At 37.1% G+C, this 27,398-nt stretch overlaps 1 protein-coding gene across 1 annotated transcript in view; it reads left to right on the top strand.

Annotated features, from left to right (window-relative positions):
• The first annotated feature begins 15,095 nt into the window (after positions 1-15,095).
• mffa (mitochondrial fission factor a) overlaps positions 15,096-27,398 on the top strand; it is a 583,551-nt gene continuing 571,248 nt past the window's right edge. Inside the window, exon 1 of the mRNA XM_049467411.1 lies at positions 15,096-15,114. The gene's annotated coding sequence lies outside the window, so the exon portion shown is untranslated. The remainder of the gene's footprint in view (positions 15,115-27,398) is intronic.

The raw sequence follows: 27,398 nt of genomic DNA, 5'->3' as shown, positions 1-27,398 counted from the left end.
CTGCTTGTTCTTGGGTTCTTGGTCTTGGAGCTGTTTGTTCTTGAATTCTTGGTCTTGGAACTGTTTGTTCTTGAATTCTTGGTCTTGGAGCTGTTTGATCTTGAGTTCTTGGTCTTGGAGCTGCTTCTTCTTGAATTCTTGGTCTTGTAGCTGTTTGATCTTGAGCACTTGGTCTTAGAGCTGCTTCTTCTTGAGTTCTTGATCTTTGAACTGCAAGCACTGTTGGGTCCCTTGATGTACTTTCCTGGGTGTTATGAGGCATTCGGGATCTATTTGCATAAGAGTTTGGGCAATTAAAATAATTATGCCCTTTCTCTCCACACAAACTGCACAAAGGCACACTGCTGCAGTCTTTTGATTTGTGCCCAAGATTACCGCATTGCCAACACTTTGTCTCTGAACATTCTCTTGCCTGATGTTCGGTGGAGTTGCATATGAAACATGCAGAGACTTGTCCAGGATAGCTGATTTTGCCAGTATAGGGCCCCAGAGAGACTGAATTAGGAATTCGCATAGTTTGTCCATTTGTTTTCTTCATCTTGACCACATATTTTCTTACTCCATACCATAATCCAAGATTATCTGTTGGTTTAATGACAGGTTTCAAGATTTCACAATATCTTTTCAGATATGTTTCGATGTCTTCGTCTTGAACTCTTCCTGTCCAGAATTTGACGACGATATTCTTGACTTCATCTTCATTTGGAGAAAAAAATTCAAAATCCTTCCATTTCTCAGTATTATTTGTGAAATTATCAATAAAAGTTGAAAAAGCTCTTTGTTCTTTAAAACAAACTTCAAACTCCTTCTTGTTGGGAAGTCCTATGAAGGATAAAAGATCTTGAGCTGTAATCCAGTGAGAATCTAAAATCATTCGGCCCACGATGTTCCTCTCAGGGGGGTCATCATGGCCGATGAACTTGAGCTTGACCCAGTGTTTGACTCGTAGAGCTGCAGACGCCATTAGATCTTCTTACTTGGCTCACGCAGGCACCTCGCGGTGCTGCGCTGCGCGCTTGGCTTGGCTCCTTCTTTAAAATTGCTCTTTAAAACAGCTTTAGTAGATGGAAAAGAAACCACAGACTTTCAGTGAAGAAAAAGATGTCTGGGATGCTCGATCTTTTAAAACCGGCTGCTTAGGTCTGCTTCGTTCTTGCCATCGCGCTGAGCTCTGTAAAGAGAACGTGCCTTTATGTCTATGTCTGTACTGTATGTCTGTCTGTCGGTTGGTGTGCAAGTACCTTTATCACAGTACTCCCCAGTCAACCCCGGGGGCAGGGGCACTGGCCTGTGACTGGATCACAAGGGACCCCATCAACACACTTACACCGAGTGGTCCAGCTGTCTAAGGCGCTGCCACTATGAGCAGGAGGTCGCAGGTTCGAATAGATATACATGAGACAGAAACAAGGTGCAGTAGTGGTGGGGGTGAAATAGATATATAAATAGAAATAAATAGACATAAGATATATAATATAAAAAAATGGGAGACACTATATGTACAATACAACAGAACACAATAGACATACGTAAGACGGAAGACAATAGTGCAATATTGATGGGGATTGACATGGAATGACAGTAACCTCTGTAGGTAAAGCCTATCCTATCACAACAGCACTCTCATCATTCTTAATTACACATTTCTAAATACAAATGAGTGTGCTTTCTCTGTCAGGTTACGATTATAACAATACATCTTAATGAAAGGTTTTTACATACAAACAAACTGACTAAAGTGCCTCACTGTTTGCTGTGGTGGCTTGTGGTGATTTGAAGAGTACCAGCTTTTTTCACGGTTGTTTGACTAAAAAGTCTTTCTGAAACACTGGTCAAAGAACCTTTGACAACCATGGAATATTGTCTGTTAATACAAGATTTAAAGTGTTGATGTATAATTAAATTAAAAAGTATTAAAACTGAAATAAATATTAATTAGAAGTGAGTTGGTTACACTTTTCACATCGATCTCCACTGTAACCTGGAGGACATGCGCACTGTCCTGTCACATGATCAAACATATTTCCCTGTCACACATCTGTGAACAGAGCGAGCCAAAATATCCAGCAGGGCATTCTGCAATAGAAATGAAGACAACTGAGAAAACATTATTGATTTAGTTTCAGTTAATAGGGGATGAAGATCAACACCAATAATAATCAAGCAGCCACTCAAAGCAAAAGACCCCACCCACAAATCCCACAGTTATCCTGTCCAATGACTTTTGGCATGCCAGTGTACATTGAGCATTTTAATACACAATATTTCTAACATCAATTTTTATTTACAGACTGCCACAGTAAACTCACTATAATCACACAGTTTACCTTCCTCACAGTGTGTCCTGGTCCAACCCAGTCCACATCTACAGGTTCCATCAGCCCTGTCACAGACACCTCCATTTACACATGAACATACACCACGGCACTGTGCTCCATAGCGCCCCCTGGGTAACACTAAACAACAAGGATGTCAGGATAGTGTTTTCAGCAGAACAGATTCAGGAAAAACTATTATAATCAATCATTGTACACACTCGTTTCAGTTTAATGTGAAAAATATTTTCTTTACAATCATCATTATGTATGTGAAATCTTTACAATTCTCAGTGTAACAAAACATTTGAGTTAATTCTGCTTTCTATTTCCACCACAGTATGGATGTTATTATAAACTAGCAATTACCAAGTTGCTACACCCTGTTCTAGTAGAGGCAGGCATGTATACACACATGCACGTATTCAATTTTACTTAAGCTCCAGATCATTAGCAGGATGGCACCAGGCAGTAAAATAAAAGAATAATCATGTTTCTGTGGGTAATTAATCTGAGAGAAACAATAAAGTGAATCAGTTTGATTGTGCTTCAGTTTTTCTGCTGAACGGATGTCTAACGGATGTTAACTAAACTAAATAGTGTTAATAGGGGAGGTGAAAGTACAATAAAGAGGAAAACGCCACTATGGCATTTCAAAAATTGTAATGTAGCCAACTTACAGTGGTAAGCCTCTGTTTACTCTCTGCGATAATTGAGGCCTTTAGTCACTTACATTTGAATAAACTCACAAATTAACCCTCCTATTATGTTTATTTGTCATTTGTTTATTTGGTGTTCCCGGTTCATATTGACCCGGTGCATGTTTAATTATCCAAAATGTCTGAAAAAACTAACAAGCAGTGTGAATATTACTAACTCCATTACTACTCATTCTATCAATATTTAGTGCAGTGTTGTTCTTTACCTTTAACAGGTGATTTATAGGTTTATTAGGATAATTCACTTGTTTTTCATTAAAAAATACACTACCTTGCTACTTTTGAAAGATGAACACATAAAACTATAGTTTTACATAACATTAAAACATAACATTGCAACTTTGTTTTAGTTTTTTATTTTTGCAGGGGGTGATTGCAAATATGTGAGATAAACCATTTTTAGATTATTTGTTGTTTAAACTAATTAAGGCACGCAGAAGAGGTTTCAAGGGTCAATTTGACCCTTAACAGGAGGGTTAAGTATAGAACATTTTCATGTTCAAGTGGAAGAATTGATGAGCCCATCCATGCTTTCAGTCCAGTGACACTTTAAAGTTCCAGCATTGGTGTGAGGGAAAATATTTGCTCATAGATGCTACTTCGGGGGCTCCAGTTCAGCACAGTGGTCAGTGGTTTATCACCTGGTTTACAGGTCTTTCCTTTTCTTCCAAGAGTGCAGGTACACCTTCCCATCACTGGGTGGCACTGTCCTCCCTCTCCACACAAACACACTAGTCTTGCCAATAGAGCCTGACACAGAGAACACACAAGAGCATACTGACGACTGTTCATATAACTAACACACAGAAGAGACATTACATTCTTTCACCTTGACAGTGAACTGGTAAGCCTTATGTGCGCCTTAAGCATAATATATTCCTTTTCTTTTACTGGCACTTACAAAACCAACATTCTAAAAACTTCTTTATAGCTAATTAAGCCATTTAACACACCTAGTTGTACTAATAACACACAGGATATGCCGACATTTTCAGTGTGTGTGTGTGTGTATTAAAATGTTAAAGTAGCATTTAGTATGAGAATATGCACTTTAGATTAGTGGTGTCAATCGATTAAAAAGTCTGATTAATCAGAACAAAACTCTGTGATTAACTGCGATTAATCGCATTTGTTTTTCTTCAGAAGCAATTTTTTATAGTGGATATTTAAATGTAAATAAAAGAATGAATGTAAAATGCAATTATATGTAAATTATATAAGTGATGTCAATTAAAATATACTTTTAGTATACTGCTCCTCGATGCAACTTCCCTTAGTCCGCACAAGCCTGTCTGCTCCTGAACGCTGCCCCTGTGAGCACTTCCTAGCTCCGTGACTTTCCTGTCAAAATAAAAGTCCACCTCTAAAATATTCTATTTTAAAAAGAAATAATTCGTTTTTGAAGTGATTTTACTGAGAAGAAGGTTAGGTAAGACAGAAAAGAAGTGGAATTTCACTCTGCCACATAGGTTTGTTTTAAATAGCGTCGATTGGCTTGCTAATTTAACAGAAAACTCCATATTGTCACGTACAAATCTGTGTTAATACACAGAATAAAACATGTTAGCAAATTAAAATATCTATGCCCATTCTGTTTAATAAAACACTGTAAAAAATAAAATAATAATAATAATAATAATTATTATTATTATTATTATTATTATTATTATTATTATTATACAATGCAATAAAGACGTGAATGTGAGAATAAGAATAAGAAGTCACATCATACTTTGAGCAATTTGACATTGTTTAAAAAAATACACAACTTAACAAACAGCATTATATACTTAATGAATGGAAAAAACTGAAAGAGAACAGAAGAAACTAACATTTGGGTTGAGAAATATGTGGTATTTTGAAGTAAAAATGTAGTATATACTGTTAATTAATTATGATCTGAGTCTATAGTTTAAGGAATTTTGATGATAAATAATGTTTAAACATTTGTCATTTAATAACTAGTTGAGGCGTTCATGAACTATTTTACAATATTTGTAACATTGTAGCATGGTTAATTGATGTACATTTATTGTAAATGTTATCAGTATTTTAAATATTTTTTTAAACATATAAATATATGTCTAACAACGTGATTTAATGTTAAATTAAGGAAGCATTAATAAAATACACATACCTTTTAATAAAAGTAGCATTATAAAGAAAAATATATTTCTTTCAGCCACTGACAGCATCTTTTAAACTAGGCGAATAGAAAAATCAGTGGATTTCAGAGGTTTGCCTGAACTAAAACTAGTGTTGCTGGGTAATACAGTTTTGCGCTGGGACTTTATCAATATATTCTGACTCAGGACACATAACTCTTTAATAAAAGTAATATTATAAAGAAAAATATATTTCTTTAAGCCACTGACAGCATGTTTTATATTAGGCGAATAGTAAAAATCAGAGGATTTCTGAGGTTTGCCTGAACTAAAACTAGTGTTGCCAGCGCAGTATAAAACATGCTGTCAGTGGCTTAAAGAAATATATTTTTCTTTATTATGTCACTTTTATTAAAGAGTTATGTGTCGTGAGTCAGAATATATTGATAAAGTCCCAGCTCAAAACTGTATTACCCAGCAACACTAGTTTTAGTACAGTCAAACCTCTGAAATCCTCTGATTTTTCGAATCGCCTAGTTTAAAACATGCTGTCAGTGGCTTAAAGAAATATATTTTTCTTTATAATGTTACTTTTATTAAAGAGTTATGTGTCCTGAATCAGAATATAATAATAAAGTCCCAAACAAAATATTAACAAAATATTTAAAATACTGATAACATTTACAATGTACATCAATTAACCATGCTTACAACACTTACAAACATTGTAAAATAGTTGATGAACGCCTCAACTAGTTATTAAATGACAAATGTTTAAACATTATTTATCATCAAAATTCCTTAAACTATAGACTCAGATCATAATTAATGAACAGTATGTACTACATTTTTACTTCAAAATACCACATATTTCTCAACCCAAATGTTAGTTTCTTCTATTCTCTTTCTTCTCAGTTTTTTCCATTCTTAAAGTATATAATGCTGTTTGTTAAGTTGTGTATTTTTTTTAAACAATGTCAAATTGCTCAAAGTGTGATGTGACTTCTTAATCTTTTTGTCACATTCACATCTTTATTGCATTGTATAATAATAATAATAATTATTATTATTATTATTATTATTATTTTATTTTTAACAGTGTTTTATTAAACAGAATACGCATAGATACTTTCATTTGCTAACATGTTTTATTCTGTGTATTAACACAGAATTGTAAATTACAATATTGAGTTTTCTGTTAAATTAGCAAGCCAATCGAAGTTATTTAAAACAAACCTATGTGGCAGAGTGAAATTCCACTTCTTACCTAACCTTCTTCTCAGTAAAATCACTTCAAAAACGAATTTATTTCTTTTTAAATTGTATATTTTAGAGGCAGACTTTTATTTTGACAGGAAAGTCACATGTCTTTCCAGTGTTTTAATGGCGTTTTTCACTGTTAAAATCCACCATCTACAGGCGGCCGCGTGTAACTGCAGCGAGAACGCTGGATAAAAAAGAAGCTAAAATTCAGCGTTTTGCTTAATTTAACTGAAAACAACAATATTATATAATTCAGTAGTTAGGTATATGTAAAATAAATGATTAGAATTAACTGTTGTTCAGCCTGGTTAGCGTCTAGGCTGAGCAGAGGCTCCAGCTGATGATGCGTTCCTCCATAGCCACGCCCCTCTCCTCTCCCCACGCCCCCACGTCAAAAAGGGGTCAAAATAGACGCAAACAAAACGGAGGAACGCAAAGGAGGGAAAGTATTGCAAAGAGAAAAAAGGAACGCAAAGTGCAAAACGCAAAGAAAAAGTGTTTTTGCAAAAGATTCATTCTAAAAAATATATTACAATTGAAAAAAGGTAACTTATGTTCTCTTCTTTGTTTGCAAAATTAGATTTTTTTTGCAATTCGTGGAGATTTTTTTTGTGACAGTTTTATTTTCTCGTCAGCATTAAAGACCCCAATTTGACTCCATACAGCAACTGTCGCTTATTTCAAGGAGCGAGTAAGGATCTTTACGTGCCTTCAGCAGCACGCACTCAGCGTGAAATGAGCAACAGTTGCTGGAAAGACATGTGACTTTCCCGTCAAAATAAAAGTCCGCCTCTAAAATATTAAATTAAAATTTTTTTGTGATCAATTATTTTTTTATTTTCATTTTTATCCACATTACAAGCAATGATGATTGTGTGTGCCACCCTCGAACCCCCTCCCTCACCCCTCCCCAAGGCACCCCACCCCAATGGCCAGTTAATCAAAAACAATGTGATAGTATTTAAAAATAGAACTAAAAGTTCAGAGCAATGCCATAAACATCTCAGCAGCATTTTCCCAAGCCAGTAGGGTCTTTTCCTTAGCGCCATGAATGCAGGCGGTAGAAAGTTCCAGGTTGATAACGTCAATACTGAAAAGAATCCATTTTCTCCAACTCAGGGAATGAGGGGGTTGCCAACACAAAGCTAATAATATTTTGGCTGCGGTTGTGCCAGCCATCCAGATTTTCTTTTCTGTACTGTTCAAATCACAACAGGAGTCGTCGTTCAGAAGAAAAAGTTGAGTTGACATTGGAATTGTAGTGCCCAAAATTTCTGAAAGAGTAGAAGATACCTTAGACCAAAATCTATACACCTTGGGACACTCCCAGAACATGTGCAAAAAGGTACCGTATGCACCATAAGGACAAAATGTACATAAAGGAGAAGGGATAAGATGCATGGAATAACGTTTAAAGGGTGTAAAATAATATTTAAACACAAAGTTATAATGGATAAACTAATGATTTGGATTTTTTGAGAAACAGATAATGTTGGTCCAAACTGTTTGCCAATCAATTTGATCATCAGGAAGTTTAAGTTATTTTTCCCAAATTGTCAGAATCCCTAATGGTTTATATGTAGCTTGGAGTAAAGTAGTGTAGATGGCTGAAACCAAGCCTCTCGTTTCCATATTGCCACAGAAAAATCTATTTAGAGGGTGAAGAGATAATTGTGAATTCCAGGGAACCCTGTAAGTTTTCATGGCAGAGCGCAAACGTAAATAAAGAAAAAAGGAATAACCAGGTAAATTGTAGAAGTCCTGGAATGTCCGGAGACCAGCATCATCAATAATGTCACCTAGAGTATTAATACCTTTTTGTTGCCACGTAGGGAAAGAAAAAGGTTTACTGGCAGTAAGAAGTTTATAGTTATGAAAAATAGGGGAGTTTTTGTGCTATTTGCTGGTAACTTTTGTTATTTTTTCTACGTCCCTCCACACCGAAAGTAAATTGCTGATGATTGGTCCATATCTCATTTTACATTGCTTAAGTGAAATATTGGAATAAATGAAATCTTGTAGTCTATGGGGAGCGATTATACATTCTTCTACAGGGCGCCATGAAGTCTTTGCGTCAGGATTAAGCCAAACACAAAACACAAAAGAGTAGTAGCATAACTTAAAATTCGGAAGTGAAAGGCCACCATCAGTTTTGGAACGTTGAATATTTATATCTAGGACGTTTACCTTTCCACAAATAAAATGAAACAATAGAGTTAAGTTTTTTCCAGAAATTAGTTGGCGGGGATAGAGGGATCATGGAGGTAATGAAATTAAATCTAGGCAAAATATTCATTTTAATTACAGAAATGCGTGTTTGTAATGTGTCAGTCATCTTAATCCATTTTTTTTAAATCATTGCTAATTTGTCCCAATATATAGTTGAAATTAGATTTTACAGTCTTGTTGAGAGAGGGCGGCACGGTGGCGCAGTGAGCACTTCCGCCTCACAGCAAGACGGCCTGGGTTTGATTCCCGACTGGGGCGACCCGGGTCTTTCTGTGTGGAGTTTGCACGTTCTCCCTGTGTCTGCGTGGGTTTCCTCCGGGTTCTCCGGTTTCCTCCCACAGTCAAAAGACGGCACGTTCAGACTAATTGGAACTTGATTGAAATTGCCCCTTAGGTGTGAGTGTGTGAGTGAATGTGTCTGTTTGTCTGTCTGTGTCTGTCTGCCCTGCGATGGATTGGCGGCCTGTCCGGGGTGTATCCTGCCTTCCGCCCGATGCTTGCTGGGATAGGCTCCAGCCACAGCCAATTCCTGTAATGAGCAACAAATATCAGATATAAATGTTGTATTTTGTAACAATGTGGTGTTAAAACGCCATCTGGGTGCGCGCTGTGACAGTTTGTGAAATGTTATTTTTGCAATGTTAGGATGATGATCCGACAACGAGAGAGGAACAATATCAGCTGAATGTGTCAGTTGTGGCAAGGAGGAGGACGTCAGAAGAACATCAATTCTGGAAAATGATTTATGTCTGGCAGAGAAAAAGGTATATTCTCTAGAAGATGGTTTAAGAGCACGCCAGGCATCGGTCAAAGAAAAGTCGGAGATTAATTCGTTCAGAGCGGAGGTGGCTTTAATTTGTATATCAGAGTAATTAACGTTGGAACGATCTAGCAAATTATTAGGAACGGCATTCATATCTGCGCCAATGATTAACGGAGAATCAAATTTCGAGAGATATTTAGATAGAGTTAGTTGCTTGCCTTCAGGAGACGCTGCCTATCCTGGTACCGCAGGAGCTTGAAGATGAAGACCCGCGGAGAGTTGCGTGTGTCTTTCTGACTTCTATAGACACGGTGAGCTCTTTCCACTTCCATCTCGGAGGTAGCCAGCGTGGGAAACCACTCTTTGATGGCCTTTTGAATAAAGCCAGTATGGTTGCTGCCTTCCGAACATTGTTGCGGCGGGAGCGGTCCTCTAGGTCAGCCAGTTTCTTCTTCTTCACGGCCTCGAGAAGTGAAGTGTGTTCATTCAGTACACTCTTCTGCTCGCGCTGTTCACCTAACACAGAGTCCACCCTTGATATAAGCGCCAGCACCGGTTTCATCTGAGCTGACAATTCGTCCCGGATCATAGAGAGCTAACACCTCAAACTGTGACTGGAATAAGTTGGCCTGTTTTTCCAGCAACTCAGCTAGCAGGTCCGCCATTTTAGCGAGTTCGGGCGAGTCACTTTGTTTCGTTTTTTTCTTGATTGGAGAGACGACTGGAGAGGAAATTGGTCTCGATTTTGCAGTAGACATCTCAGCCATCCTGTCACCAGTAGAAAATCCCAGGTAGAAATATTAAAAATGTCAAAAAAGAAAATGGGGGAAAGTGCGAGAGCTCTAGCTGCGTGCTGCCGTCCTGGAAAATCGGTCACGTGGTCCCCCAATAATTCGTTTTTGAAGTGATTTTACCGAGAAGGTTAGGTAAGACAGGAAAGAAGTGGAATTTCACTCTGCCACACAGGTTAGTTTTAAATAGCGTTGATTGGCTTGCTAATTTAAAAGAAAACTCCATATTGTAATGTACAAATCTGAGTTAGTAGACAGAATAAAACATGTTAGCAAATGAAAGTGTCTGTGCCTATTCTGTTTAATAAAACACTGTTAAAAATAAAATAATGACAATAATAATAATGATGATAGTAATAATAATAATAATAATAATAATAATAATAATGATAATAATAATGATAATTATTATTATCATTATTATTATTATTATTATTATTATACAATGCAATGAAGACGTGAATGTGACAATAAGAATAAGAAGTCACATTGTTTAAAAAAAAAAAAAACAACTTAACAACCAGCATTATATACTTAAAGAATGGACACAACTGAGAAGAAAGAGAATAGAAGAAACTAACATTTTGGTTGAGAAATATGTGGTATTATGAAGTAAATATGTAGTACATACTGTTAATTAATTATGATCTGAGTCTATAGTTTAAGGACCTTTAATGATAAATAATGTTTAAACATTTATTGTAAATATTATCAGTATTTTAAATATTTTGTTTACCATATAAAGATATGCCTAGCAACGTGATTTAATGTTAAATTAAAGAAGCATTATGAAAAAAATATATTTCTTTAAGCCACTGACAGCCTGTTTTATACTAGGCGAATAGAAGGTTTGACTGTACTAAAACTAGTGTTGCTGGGTAATACAGTTTTGCGCTGGGACTTTATCAATATATTTTGACTCAGGACATATAACTCTTTAATGAAAATAACATCATAAAGAAAAATATATTTCTTTCAGCCACTGACAGCATGTTTTATACTAGGCGAATAGAAAAATCTGTGGATTTCAGAGGTTTGACTGTACTAAAACTAGTGTTGCTGGGTAATACAGTTTTGCGCTGGGACTTTATTATTATATTCTGATTCAGGACACATAACTCTTTAATAAAAGTAGTATTGTTGTTTCATCTTTTACTTCTTATTATTATCTTGTTGTATGACATTACACAGTCTAAGCAGAGATACTGAGCTGAGTGAATAGAAAAATGATTGTTTATTAGAAACAATTAACATAGCCAGCCATGACCAACTCAACAAAAATTGGCAATTTTTAAACAGCCAAACAGTTATTTGCAGATCACTGCCCAATGAGCACGGTGGCAAGGAAAAACTCCCTTCTGTTGTTGTGAAAATGCTGAGGTTGCCATCCTCCTTGGCGCTGTATCTTGATCTGTAAATATATACAGAAAAATATTTTTTCTCTAAATATTAAAATATATAGTATTTTTAGTGTTTAACATATTATCTTGATATTGGTCCTTAAAAACTTACCGTTTTCGTTATAGTTGCTCTTAAGGTACCAACCAGAGCAGGCTCTCGGTGAGATCCAAGAATCTGATTAAATGTACACACAAAATTCACTGCATATGTATACTACAATAGGTTAATAATATAATAATGAGTTAAGCTATAGTATTCAGTTAGAAAATAAGTATTTTTAGAGCATCTGGACTATCTTACTATCTTATCTTTTCTTTAAATCCTAATTCATAGTATGTTTCTTCATGGGTGACTGTCAAGTCGCATTATCCCGAGAGGACAGTTCATCAATTAATAATTAGTTAAGACATTCTGTTGTAAGTGCTGTTAATGTACCCTTATTGTAAAGTGCTATCAAGATTTTATTTTCTGTTTTTCTTTAAAGCACTTTCTGTACAGTTGCAGCCATATTTAGGCAGACCTAGATTTTTAAAATGTAAAATTTAAACAAATACATGAAGAACCACAATTTGTAATGTTAAATATTTCAACTAGGGATACACCATGTTATTTAAACCAATTTAGTCCTGCCAGGCACAGGTTTACGTTCGACCAATATTTCATTTAAATATATTGAGTGATGTTACTTTTGTACTCCTGCAAAGCGAAATGGTTTAGAGATGCTAGGGTATACTTGAATGCTACTAACATTGTTAATTTTACTTGCCTTGTTACCACACAGAAATAAATGTGACATTTTTCTGTTATGATAATCCTGCTGGATTTAGTTTCCAGTTACACATGTTACAAATGTTTATGTGTCAGTAGATGTGTATACACAAAATATTGGAAAGCAGCAGTAGCTCAGAATTCCTAAGAATATTGGTGCATCCCTTGTAAACTTTAACAATTAACATGAACTTAAAGTGAACTGTCTGAACAGATTGTAAACCTACAAACAAGGTCTAACATGAACACAAATAATAACATTTTAGCCTACCTTATAGACCACTCCCTGCCTAATGAACTCACCTAAGAATCCTGACTAGGAAGACTCAGTTAAACACAATGTTTATTCTAAAACATTTTAATTGTGCAGTACAAACACCATAATATACCATATAAAATTGGACCAAATCTTGCTTTCAAATCTTGTACAGTTCCTACGCTATAAACATGCCAAAGTACAAGCTGTTTTGTTTTAAGTTCAAATGCCAACAATTTTCTCATTTGTTTTGATTTTAAAAATAAATGATTAGTTCCAAATGAAGCTTTCTTTACAAAAAGACAAACATATAAACCACAACTGCTTCCATCTGTTTGTTTGGGAAAGGCAGTGCACCTGTGTGCATGTTTAATGTTAATAGTAAGTCTTGGAATTTCTCCTCTATAGGTAAAATACTGAGCTGTTAAGTAATGTTGTAGCCTTTGTAAAATATTTTCTAAGTCTATGTCATAGATTTCAAGAGAATCCATACACTGGGCTTGCACAATAATGTCACTGCTGTTTGGAATGGAGTTCATGTTAAGAATAATTGTGTCCAATGACTTGAATGCAGATTTACAGGGATGATAACAGATAAATAATTCCACCAGTTTCTTTCATACTTTGGTATCCTTAGAAGAGCATCTACTTTTAAATAATATAAACTGTTTTATTCCTGGCTAACAAAAGTAGCTGGAACTGCCAAAATCTTACTTTTGTGTTTGCTAATTAGTAAGGACATATATTGATCAATTATGAGAACATTAAGACATTAATTATTTCCCTCTAGACTAGTGAGATTTATTAAATCCTGTTTAATGTTACTTTGTTTCAGAATGGTATCACTTGGAATATGCATTTCAAAGGACTTGCTGCATGAATGTGAACATGAATGGAAAATTTCTATCAGTTTACAATGCTTAACATGAACACTCTCCACCAAATTGTATCCTGCAGAAGTGAAATCACATTGACAAATTTGTTCACAAATCTCATCCAAGTTGTAAGTATTTGTTTCACCATAAGATATCCAGTGATCATTCTGAAGTTTAAACATTTTAATAAAGGGATGCTCATTCATTTTTAGTAGTACTGTGCTAAGTATATATAGAATATAATAATAAAGAATATAATAATAAAGTCCCAGTGCAAAACTGTATTACCCAGCAACACTAGTTTTAGTACAGTCAAACCTCTGAAATCTACAGATTTTTCTATTCGCCTAGTATAAAACATGCTGTCAGTGGCTTAAAGAAATATATTTTTCTTTATAATGTTACTTTTATTAAAGAGTTATGTGTCCTGAGTCAGAATATAATAATAAAGTCCCAGTGCAAAACTGTATTACCCAGCAACACTAGTTTTAGTAAAATTTCTTACTTTTTGTTTTATTATCTACGTTATTTGAACGTGTTTAGAAGTTTTGAAAAGCTTTAATTTAGTTTTAAACTGTAAATATCATTAAACTAGTTCATACTATTTCATTTACAGCCTCAAAACTGATTTTTATTACATTTTAGGGGGACTTTTATTTTTACAGGAAATCGTTTTGGACTCCTGCCAAATGCTGCTAGAATCACAATCATTGACAGTATGGCTGCGTCCAGAAACCCCAAAAGTGTCTCCTTTTTCCTACCGATCCTCCTCCTCTCCTCCGTGACCCGGAAACTGATTTTGTGACGCCATCTTGCCGCCTGTCCGAATACGTAGGAGACGAAAGAAGCCGCTTAAAATCCACCTGTAGTAGGCTTCCAACGGAGGTTACATCAGTGCATCCTACTCCGGAAGACTTTTAAGGATTTTCCAATGACATCACTGCATCCACGCTCACAGAGCACGCGAAAATGGGGAAGGCAACGCCCAAATATACGTCATAAACATATTAATTAACTAGGTTCCTTATCAAATTAAACAGCCAGTAAAGCAGTAATATAATTTATAGTTTAGATAAACCGTATGCTCAGTAAAACTATATTTATGACCCTATGTGTATCATGTTATACATATAAAAACATATATTATTTATAATATATATATATAATTTTAATTAATTCATTTATTTACTTATTTATTTTAACTTAGGGACTGATGAGGAAACTGAATCCCTCATAAGGCTGAGGTCAGACAGGGCTGCCAGAGTCACTGGTCAGAGATGCGGCCAAAAATGCGGCTGGGAGTAAACAGGATTTTATTGGAATATCTGAATTTTTAGCTGTGTGTGATAGTAATGTTCTGAAACGTGCTGAAAGTGAGCGTTGTGATTGGCTCAGTTCAACGGTAGTCAACATCCTTTCTAAAAGGGATCAGCTGTCCCATTTCCCCAATTACAGCTCCTTCCCTCCATTCCTCCTCCTCCTCTCCTCTCCTCGATTCCTCCACCTTCTTCCGGGGTAGGAGAGGAGGAGTAGGAAAGGAGGAGTAGGAGAGGAGGAGTAGCAAAAGTTTCTGGACGCAGCCCTTATATTAACTGGACCAAGCCATCCCGCTGATTTCAACGGAGCCAGGTGAGGCCAATCGTGTCACTTCCTGGTCGGCTTCTCGTGGGGCGTTAACCGGGAAAGTGAGAGATTGCGCAGGCGCCAGCATGACGCGAATCTTCCGCGTGCCGTGCAAACAGCCGTACTGTTTATATGAGCTGCACAGAACTATTTACTCCACTGTGAGAATCCGTCATTCCGTTCATCCCGTCCCATAATGGGGCTTTTATTGAATGAACAGCAGATATAAACTAGAATTACTGATAGCCAATATTAGTCCACGCATTTACTGAAGAATATTCATAGTTTGTCTATATAACAAGCATTTAGAAACTCAGTAATGATAATAATAAATATGTAATATAAATTATAGTTCTATCTATACATTATAATTCTCATAGTCTATCTTACTTCTATTTACTACTATCTTACTATCTACAATGTATTATTACTGTTAGTAGTAGTATTATATTTGCATAATAAAAGGTTACTTTGACCCTGTTCTAATTCAGTCAGCTCTGTACTTTTAAATAAGAGGAGCAACTTCTCCAAACATTACAGCACAGTATTTTGGGTCGTTGTCTTTTTACGTCATCGTTAGCATAGTTGTATAAAAATGTTATTTTCTAAAGCTATAACCAGATTATTAATCTTATGGATCAAATGGCAGAAAATCCGTTCCTTGTAGAAAAGAACATGGGCTGTGTCATACTCGAAAACGGCTTGGAAATACATTTATTATTGGTTCAAAGACACCCCGAAATGAATGGAAGTGAATGGATAGCTTTGCTCAAATGGTCCTCTCATTCCTCAGCAGCACACTTCCGGTGGCACGTTTTGGAAGGGAAAAGCTGGGGGCCTGATCACAATGCTACTCAGCAGCCCCTCCCCCTGGCCATGAGTTGCTTGACTGCGGGCTGCATTCAGCACCATGTACTGCGGCAGAAATATTGCGGTTCTTCCGGGTGTATCGAACCGAACAGGCCGAACGGAACGGTTTGATAAAATACCGAGAACTGCTGCATCCCTAACCTAAAGAGTGAAATGTATTTTATCTGTATTTAAGAATTTCAGAATACATTATTTAATTCACACATTCTCTCTCTCTCTCTCTCTCTCTCTCTCTCTCTCTCTCTCCCTCTAAAACAGTAACCAATAATTTTATTCAGATAAATGTTTCAGGTAACCAGCACAATAATCTGCATTTTTTAGCCCTACAACACCCGTACCTCTACTCTAGGTCTCTTTATATTCTTTCTATGACACATCTGCAAAGACAAAAACATGAGTAAAGCCACACATAAAACGCCACAGTGTTGGTTAATTTAGCTACTAGCAATCTGACATAATTACAATGGGTAGCTAGCTGTCTGGCTGGCATGCTAACTGGTTAGCAAGCAAAGTTTACTGAATTAAGCCACACGTAAGATAGTTTGCTAGGTATGGCTTGTATCAAGTAAGGCTGCTTTGTGCCAACACCAGTTGTAAAAAGCTCTATACAAATAAATTTGATTTGATTTGATTTGATATGGTTAGTTAGCACCTAGCCAGCCTAACTAGACTAGCAGACTATTTTAGCAGTGTATTGATCATTCTTTCACAATGTGCAAAATAAAACCGCTGTTTTAACGTAACACATACCTTGTTTCCACTACGAGGCTGAAGTTATCTTCTTATTCGCCAGTGTCTTATTCGGATTTTCCGGTCCACCTTAAAAAGTCGAAATACCAATGATTCGCCAGTAGAGAGCAGGGTTGAGCCGAGCAAAACAAGTTTGGCATTTAGAGCATATCCACTGAGAATATATTGCCTGTTCTGGGTATTTCCAGATGCCCTAACGTCAGATTATCAAATAGTCTGTTGAATTCAACACCCCCAATATAAAAATAGAACTATTAGACTGTGAATAGCCTAAAGAGCTAAAAATATTACTGCACAGTTTTTTTATTATGACACTCTGAACTTAGCATTAAGAAATACTGAATAAGAACAAATTGCCTGTTTTGCATGATTCCTGTTGCCCTAAATCCAGATTATCAAATAGTCCGTTGAATTTGAGACAATATTATGAAAATATAACTATTAGACTGTGAATAGCCTAAAGAACTAGAAATATTACTGTACCATTTTTTTATTATGACCTTCTGAACTTGGCATTTGAGAAGATTAAAGGAGAATAAATTGCCCGCTCTGCATATTTCCAGATGCCCTAAATCCAGATTATCAAATAGTCTGTTGAATTCGACACCCCAATATAAAAATAGAACTTTTAGACTGTGAATAGCCTAAAGAGCTAAAAATATTACTGCACAGTTTTTTTTATTATGACACTCTGAACTTGGCACTTGAGAAGATTAAAGGAGAATAAATGGCCTGTTCTGCAAATTCCCAGATGCCCTAAATCCAGATGGTCAAATAGTCTGTTAAACTCGACACCACATTATGAAAATAGAACTATTAGGTTGAGAATAGCCTAAAGTAGGGGTGCGAATCTCTCAGTGTCTGGTGATTCGATTCGATTCGGATTTTTGGGGTCACGATTCGATTCAGAAACGATTTTTGATTCTGGAAAGATTTTTCAAATCAAATGGCCTATAACTTTTGTTTAAATTATGTGAGAAGATGAAAGGACAATTTAAACAAATAGAACATTTATTTGAAACAATAAACGTAGGTTCCTTACTGTATTTAATCTTTTTGCAACATAGTGACAGTGCCACAATGATGAATGACTAATTTCTAGCATGGTTAACTAATCCTTAATTCATTTCTAAAAGGAAGACATTATTAAAACTGGAAAAACACTCATCAATGTAACACAGCCACAAGGTCAAGAGTGGAAAGTTAGATAGGCTATAATTACGTAACAAGCAGAGAACATACTAAATACACTAGATTTTAGCATGCACACCCCTCTGTTGCCTAACAGGGAGAGGCAGTCGCGCACTGACGTGCAGAGCTTTTTAAACTGTACCGCGGAGCTTTTTAAACTGTACCGCAGAGCTTTAAAGCTGTACCGCGAAGCTTTAAAGCTGTACCGCGTAGCTTTTAAACCGCACCGCGGAGCTTTTAAACCGTACCGCGGAGCTTTTAAACCGTACCGCGGAGCTTTTAAACCGTACCACGGAGCTTTGAAACCATACAGCGGAGCTTTTAAACCGTACCGCAGAGCTTTTAAACCGTACCGCAGAGCTTTTAAACTGTACCACGGAGCTTTGAAACCATACAGCGGAGCTTTTAAACCGTACCGTGGAGCTTTTAAACTGTACCGCGGAGCTTTTAAACTGTACCGTAGAGCTTTTAAACATTACCGCAGAGCTTTTTAAACTGCACCGCGGTGCCGCGAAGCTTTTAAACTGTACCGCGGAGCTTTTTAACTGTACCGCGGAGCTTTAAGGCTGTACTGCGGAGCTTTTAAACTGTACCGCAGAGCTTTCAAACTGTACCACGGAGCCTTAAAGCTGTACTGCGGAGCTTTTAAACTGTACCGCGGAGCTTTTAAACCGTACCACGGAGCTTTTTAACTGTACCGCGGAGCTTTTTAACTGTACCGCGGAGCTTTTAAAGTGTACCGCGAAGTTTTAAAACTGTACCGTGGAGCTTTTTAAACTGTACCATGGCGCTTTTTAACTGTACCGCGGAGCTTTTAAACTGTACCGCGGAGCTTTTTAAACTGTACCGCAGAGCTTTTAAAGTGTAACGCGGAGCTTTTAAACTGTAGCACGGAGCTTTTAAACCGTTGCATGGAGCTTTAAAGCTGTACTGCGGAGCTTTTAAACTGTACCTCAGAGCTTTCAAACTGTACCGCGGAGCTTTAAAGCTGTACTGCAGAGCTTTTAAACTGTACCGCAGAGCTTTTAAACCGTACCGCGGAGCTTTTTAACTGTACCGCGGAGCTTTGAAACTGTACCGGGGAGCTTTTAAACTTTACCGCGGAGCTTTTAAAGTGTACCGCGAAATTTTAAAACTGTACCGTGGAGCTTTTTAAACTGTACCGTGGCGCTTTTTAACTGTACCGCGAAGCTTTTAAACTGTACCGCGGAGCTTTAAAGCTGTACCGCGGAGCTTTTTAAACTGTACCGCGGAGCTTTTAAAGTGTAACGCGGAGCTTTTAAACTGTAGCACGGAGCTTTTAAAGTGTAACGCGGAGCTTTTAAACTGTAGCACGGAGCTTTTAAAGTGTACCGCGGAGCTTTTAAACTGTACTGCGGAGCTTTTAAACTTTTAAACTGTGTACCGCGGAGCTTTTAGACCGTACCGCAGAGCTTTAAAGCTGTACCACGGAGCTTTTGAACTGTATCATGGAGCTTTGAAACTGTACCGCGGAGCTTTTTAACTGTACCGCAGAGCTTTTAAAGTGTACCGCGGACCTTTTAAACTGTACCGCGGAGCTTTAAAGCTGTACCGCGGAGCTTTTAAACTGTACCGTGGAGCTTTTTAACTGTACCACGGAGCTTTTAAACTGTACCGCGGAGCTTTAAAGCTGTACTGCGGAGCTTTTTAACTGTACAGCGGAGCTTTTAAACTGTACCGTGGAGCTTTTAAAGTGTACTGCGGAGCTTTTTAACTGTACCGCGGAGCTGTTAAACTGTACCGCGGAGCTGTTAAACTGTACCGCAGAGCTTTTAAACAGTACCGCGGAGCTTTTTAACTGTACCGCGGAGCTTTATAACCGTACTGTGGAGCTTTTTAACTGTACAGCGGAGCTTTTTAACTGTACAGCGGACCTTTTAAACTGTACCGCTGAGCTTTTAAACTGTACCGCGGAGCTTTTTAACTGTACCGCGGAGCTTTTTAACTGTACAGCGGACCTTTTAAACTGTACCGCTGAGCTTTTAAACTGTACCGCGGGGCTTTTTAACTGTACAGCGGACCTTTTAAACTGTACCGCTGAGCTTTTAAACTGTACCGCGGGGCTTTTTAACTGCGACAGTAGCTTCACCCAAAAAAAAAATCGATTTTTTTGAAAATGAGAATCGATTCTGAATCGTTCAGTGTTAGATTCGTGATTCGAGCTCGAAACTGTTTTTTCCTGCACCCCTAGCCTAAAGAGCTAAAAATATTACTGTACAGTTTTTTTATTATGACACTGAACATTTGAGAAGATTAAAGGAGAATAAATTGCCTGTTCTGCAAATTTCCAGATGCTCTGTGAATAGCCTAAATAGCTAAAAATATTACTGTACAGTTTCTTTTATTATGACACTCTGAACTTAGCACTTAATACAATATTGAAGTAAAATAAATTGCCTGTTCTACATACTTCTAGTTGCTCTTACTCCACATTATCAGTCTGTTAATATGCATGCTTATTTCTCACCTCTATATAACAATATTTCATGCAAGTGTGTGCCATATTTGAATCCTTACCTATTACAAAACTGGTAGTATTGTTTTTCTATTACCATCTAAATATAGGAAATTTGTTATAATTGTACTGTTATTGAATGAAGGAATGATGCATCAAGTTTTGATAACTAAAAATTTGAGTATAAATTGCATTATTAGTTTATCATTGTGATTTTTCACACATACAGTGCCTTGCAAAAGTATTCACCCACCTTGAACTTTTCAACCTTTTGCCACATTTCAGGCTTCAAACAAAAATATGAAATTGTAATATTTTTGTTAAGAATCAACAACAAGTGGAACACATATCGTAAAGTGGAATGAAATTTACTGGATATTTTAAACTTTTTTTTAGAAATACATAACTGAAAAGTGGAGCAAGATACTGGTGTGGAGACATTTAAGCTGGATTTGAATCCAAAAAGATTTCCCAAGCTTTAAACATCTCAAGGAGCACTGTGCAAGCGATTATATTGAAATGGAAGGAGTTTCAGACCACTGCAAATCTAAAAATTTCAGCTCAAACAAGGAGAAGACTGATCAGAAATGCAGCCAATAGGCCCATGATCACTCTGGATGAACTGCAGAGATCTACAGCTGAGATGGGAGACTCTTTCCATAGGACAACAATCAGTCGTACACTGCACAATCTGGCATTTATAGAAGAATGGCAAGAAGAAGGCCATTTCTAAAAGATGTCCATAAAAGGTCTCATTTAAAGTTTGCCGCAAGCCATCTGGTAGACACACCAAACATGTAAAACGGTGCTCGGTCAGATGAAACCAAAAAAGGAATTTTTTGGCCAAAATGCAAAATGTTATGTTTGGCGTAACAGCGACACAGATCATAACCCTGAACACACCATCTCCACTGTCCACTGCACCTCCAAGTGCACTGTGATGCTACTCGGCAATGCTGCATCAGCAGCAGCTCGTAAAAAAAGAAGTGGAGTCTGACTTCACATGTATCATAGGAAGCATGTGTTATTCTTCACCCTCCTGGTGGGCTGGGGCACTTACTAGTGATAGGTTGAGTCCTAATGAGTGGGTTGGGTAATTGGCCGTGTAAATTGGGGGAAAATGGGAAAAAAAATAGAACAAAATTATATATATATATATATATATATATATATATATATATATATATATATATATATATATATAAAGAATGGCCAAGTCAAAGTTTTAATGGAGAATCTGTGGAAAGAGCTGAAAACTGTTGCTCACAAACGCTCTCCATCCTACTTCACTGATCTCCAGCTGTTTTGCAAGGAAGAATGGGCAAAAATTCAGTCTCTCGATGTGCAAAACTGATAGAGACAAACCCCAAGCGACATGCAGTTGTAATCACAGCAAAAGGTGGTGCTCAATGTATTAACGCAAGGGAGCAGAATAATATTGCACACCCCACTTTTCAGTTTTTTCTTTCTAAAAAAAGTTTAAAATATCCAATTAATTTCATTACACTTCACGATTGTGTCCCACTTGTTGTTGATTCTTCACAAAAAAAAATACAATTTCATATCTTAATGTTTGAAGCCTGAAATGTGGAAAAAAAGGTTAAAAAGTTCAAGGGGCTGAATACTTTTGCAAGGCACTGTAACTGTAAAACAATCACACATGCACAAATTTATCTGCAAAGCATGTACAGTAGAAAAAGTGTAATTTATTTGAAAATAAAAAAACTGACAGAAAAAAAAACACAACTATATATACATAGTATATATATATATATATATATATATATATATATATATATATTAGGGGTGTCACGATTCTCTAAATCCTCGATTCGATTTCATTTTCGATTTGAGGGTCACGATTCGATTCGATTCTCGATTTTCTTGTTTTTTTTTCTTGTTATTATTTTATGCCTCATAAAATTTAAATAATATATTTATTATTATTATTATTATTATTATTATAAATATTATAAATATTATTATTATTATTATTTATTAAGATATATATGGTAATGCCATCTAGTGACTTTTTTTGGTAGCAACAGTGTGCACTATTAAAACAAGCAGTTTATCAGAGCTGTGTGTGGATGGCTGGTGAAACTGCTCATTACATGAAGCTGCAGTTCTTCATCCAACCACTAGCAGCAGCAGCAGCACCCCGCTCTCTTCACTCAGTCACTACTTCAGTACAGCCCAGCCACGGGCTACAGAGCTCAGCCAGTCCGTTTTTACTGTTTCTGTAAACAAATAAAGGTTTTAACCCCACTAACCGGATAATACAGCTCACTACAGTTCATCTTTCAGCCCAAGCAGCTAACGGCCGCCAGGTAAGTCTTTTAAAGGCTACTGAAGACTATTAAAGGCTATTAGAGGTTATTGAAAGCATTATTGGGGGGCAGAAATCAGTACAGGCTGGTTAGATAAGTGATGTTTATTAACGTCATTAAAACAGATTTTGTCAGGTATTGTCTTATAAATATTTACACATAACTTATATCTCTCCTGAAAAGCTTTTATTTTAGTCAGAAACACGCTTGTGTTTACTTTATCTGAGAGAAAGATGTTTTTTTAATTAAATGGAAAGCAACAGGTGTAGTCAATTATAAGTTTAAGATTTTTAATCCACCTCACTGTGATCTATAGTCAGTGTTCTCAAGTCACACTTACACACGCATTTCAGCGAGTTCACACGCTCTCACCTGCGCGCACCCACCCCTCCGTTAGATACAGATACAAAACCTGCGCGCCCAACCCCCGCCCCCCCTCCCCCGTTGGACAGATAAAAACAGTGATCACACTCCCGCCGACTGCGCTCATGCAGTGGCTCTCTATTTAAATGAATAGGATGCGCTGTGTTGGTGCCGCGCCATTTGCGTAGCGCGCTGCGCTATTTGCGTAGCGCGCGCGGGAGGGATCGTCGATCCTCTTTTTGACTTCGATACTCGAGATCGTGACCTCATTTCGATTCGATTTCGATAAAATATCGAGATCGTGACACCCCTAATATATATATATATATATATATATATATATATATATATATATATATATATATATATGTATAGTTTTGTTTTTTTCTGTAATTTTTTTATTCAAATAAATTACACTGTACATGCTTTGCAAATAAATTTGTGCATGTGTAGATTTTATATTTTATATTGGTTTTGGAGAGAATACATTGGGATTAATTGTGCCAATGATTACTGATTACCAGCTGGCAGGGATATCGATGTCATTTCTTTGTTCATACTCAAAATAACTGGTCTAAAATTAAGAATGTCACATAGTTTTAGTGATAAAATGTAAGAATACAATGTACAATTACAAAGAAATTTGTAATTGTTTTGAAAAAAAAAATCATCATCCAGTAGTTGATGATATTTTTAGAGTTAGAGCTGCACGTCCGGGGTTTAATAAGGGATAGACAGCAGGATTCACTGTTAGCAGCCCCGGGTGTCTCAGGGAGAGTTAGTACCCCCTCGACTCCGGCCTTAGAGCCCTCACAGCGGGGCGAATGGGTAACGTCTCGGCGGCATAGTCGAAAGGCTAAGGCTAATGCTACCGCAAAGGCCACAGCCAGCCCACCTAAACACCACGCTCCCCCAGTTCACGTGTCAAACAGGTTTGCCCCGCTCAGTGAAGCACCAACTGAGGAGCCTGTAAAAGGTACTCTGGTGATAGGAGACTCTATCGTCCGACACGTGAAATTAGCTACTCCTTTAGGGGCACCAGCGGCAACAGTTACTTGTTTACCGGGAGCCAGAGCACCGGACATTAGTGGCAACCTCAGGTTAGGGAATAGGAGATATTCGAGGGTAGTAATTCATGTAGGGGCCAATGATATTCGTCTGCGGCAGTCTGAAGTAACTAAGGCTAATATTAAAGAGGTGATTAAACAGGCCCAGACGCTGTCCGAGGAGGTAATCTGCTCTGGCCCCATCCCAATGAGGCGTGGTGATGAAGCTTACAGCAGGCTTTCTTCGCTGAACCGCTGGATGTCTAAGTGGTGTGCAGAAAATCATGTGGGCTTTATAGATAACTGGCTACACTTTGAGGGCAAGCCTGGTCTTTTAGGTAGGGATGGTGTCCACCCCACGCGGGAGGGTGCTGCCTTACTTTCATGCAGCATAGCTCATAGCCTTTTAGCTAGTCGGCAGAGTAGTATTAGAAGCTGCTGACAATCCAGAGCCGGGACCAGGCCGCAGACAGAGAGGCTTAACCGACCGTCTGCGAGCTGCAAAGAGACGTTACCTAGATACCAATGTATTCAGACTGTGTCTGTCCCCCGAGTCAAACAAAAACATCAAAAAACTAAAACAGTAAATCTAAATAACTTAACTTATATTAAACAATCATATCCAGACTGTAGTACTAACATTTCAAGCCTAAAGATTGGTTTACTTAATATTAGATCTCTAAATTCAAAAGCAGTTCTAGTGAATGAAATGATAACTGATCAGAAATTCGATGTTCTGTGTCTGACAGAAACCTGGATTAGGCCAAATGAATATGTAGCATTAAATGAAGCCGCCCCTGCAGGCTATAATTATATACACAATCCGAGATTGTCCGGTAGAGGAGGTGGGGTCTGCATATTTTTCCAAAGTACCTTAGTTAGCAATCAGAAACACTATGAAAATTTTACTTCTTTTGAGCTTCTTTACACCAGTATAATTAATCCAGTTACAAAAAAGAATGCATTTTCTTTAATTAAAATCTACAGACCACCAGGGCCCTATTTAGAATTTTTAAAAGAATTTAGTGATTTTGTCACAGACTTAGCAGTAAGTAATGATAAAGTGATTATAGTTGGAGACTTCAACATTCATTTCGAAAAATTGGATGATCCATTAAAAAAGGCATTCACATCGATTTTAGACTCAGTTGGTATTATTCAAAATATAACAGGACCTACTCATTACTGTAATCATACTCTGGATTTAGTTTTGACCCTGGCTGTGAGCATAGATAACCCGAATATTCGTTCTCAAACCTCCGCAATTTCAGATCATTACCTTATTTCATTTAAATTACATCTCAGTCATAATATATGTACATCCCCTAGCTACTCTGTAAAACGTTCAATTACGCCTTTTACAGCCCAACAATTTACAGATAAGCTTCCAGACTTATCAACTCTAATATATTCTCCTATAGACCCAGTAGAACTAGACAAACTAACTGAAGGTTTAGAAAATACCTTTCGCTCTACCTTAGATGTTGTAGCACCCCTTAAACACAAAATAGAGAGACAGAAAAAGCTCGCACCGTGGTACAATGATCAAACTCGTACCTTAAAGCAGTTAGTACGAAATTTAGAGCGTAAATATCGATCAACTAAACTGGAAGTGTTTCACTCTGCGTGGAAAGACAGTCTTGTTAAATATAGAAAAGAACTAAATAAAGCCCGCTCAGCATATCTCGCCTCACAGATCGAGATAAATAAAAATAATCCTAGAGTTCTCTTTATTGTTATTTCCAAATTAACTAAAAGCCAGGCAGGTACTGAACCTCAGATTCCAGCCATTCACACCAGCAACGATTTTATGGACTTCTTCAATAGTAAAATTGAAAACATTCGGGATAAAATTAAACAGATGAATATTACATCCTCTCTGTCATCTGGTCTGGTTGATCTAGAACAAAACCCTGTTACTGAAGTTAGGTTGGAAGTCTTTAACCCACTTCCACAGCTAGAACTAGAGAAAATTATCTCCTCTTCAAACAGCACAACCTGCACACTTGATGCTGTTCCCACAAAATTACTAAAACAGGTACTGCCAGATATAATTAAACCTCTGTTAATGATAGTAAACTCATCGCTCACCCTGGGCCATGTACCCAAAGCCTTTAAAACAGCTGTAATTAAACCTCTGATCAAGAAACCAAATCTTGATCCTAGTGTACTGTCTAACTATAGACCTATTTCAAACTTACCCTTTATTTCTAAGATTTTAGAAAAAGCTGTAGCCCAACAACTTTGCTCTTACCTGCAAAGAAACCAGATCTATGAAAAATTTCAATCTGGATTTAGGCCTTATCATAGCACTGAGACAGCTTTAGTTAGAATAACAAACGATCTACTTATAGCCGCCGACCAAGGCTGTGTTTCCCTACTGGTACTTCTCGATCTGAGCGCAGCCTTTGATACAATAGATCATACTATCCTTTTAGAAAGACTAGAGAACATGGTCGGTGTAACCGGAACTGCCTTAGCATGGTTTAAATCGTACTTAACCGATCGCTATCAGTTTGTGAGGTTAAATGAAATGTCTTCCAGTTATACCAAGGTAAGATATGGAATTCCACGGACCGTTATTATTTACATTATATATGCTCCCACTGGGCAAAGTTATTAGAAAACATGATGTGAATTTTCATTGTTATGCGGATGACACGCAGCTCTTCATATCAGCCAAACCTGATGACAGAGTGAGATTAAAGAAAATCGAGGATTGTGTAGAAGATGTAAAATCATGGATGTCGCACAACTTCCTCCTATTAAATAGTGATAAAACAGAAGTTCTCCTATTAGGCCCCAAAGCTGCTAGAAATAAATTATCAGACTTAATGCTAAATCTGGCTGACTTCTCAGTCACACCTGGTTCAGCAGCTAAAAACCTTGGAGTTATCATAGATTCAGATCTAGCATTCGATAAACACATATCTAATGTTACTAGAACAGCTTTTCTACACCTCCGTAACATTTCCAAGCTAAGAAATGCCCTATCACTGCAGGACGCAGAAAAATTAGTACATGCCTTTATTACCTCAAGGCTAGATTATTGTAATGCGCTACTGTCTGGATGTTCCGGCAGTAACTTAAATAAACTTCAGCTAGTTCAAAATGCTGCAGCCAGGGTCCTTACTAAAACGAGAAAATTTGACCATATTAGTCCAGTACTATCAGCACTGCACTGGCTTCCAGTCAAATTCCGCATAGACTATAAAATTCTCCTGTTAACGTATAAAGCCCTACACGGGCTCGCTCCTGAGTATC

Source organism: Astyanax mexicanus, chromosome 18 (assembly GCF_023375975.1).
Source record: "Astyanax mexicanus isolate ESR-SI-001 chromosome 18, AstMex3_surface, whole genome shotgun sequence".
In the NCBI taxonomy this organism is placed as follows: domain Eukaryota; kingdom Metazoa; phylum Chordata; class Actinopteri; order Characiformes; family Acestrorhamphidae; genus Astyanax; species Astyanax mexicanus.
Note: the sequence above shows the minus strand (reverse complement) of the source record. Positions and strands in the feature narration are given on the sequence as shown.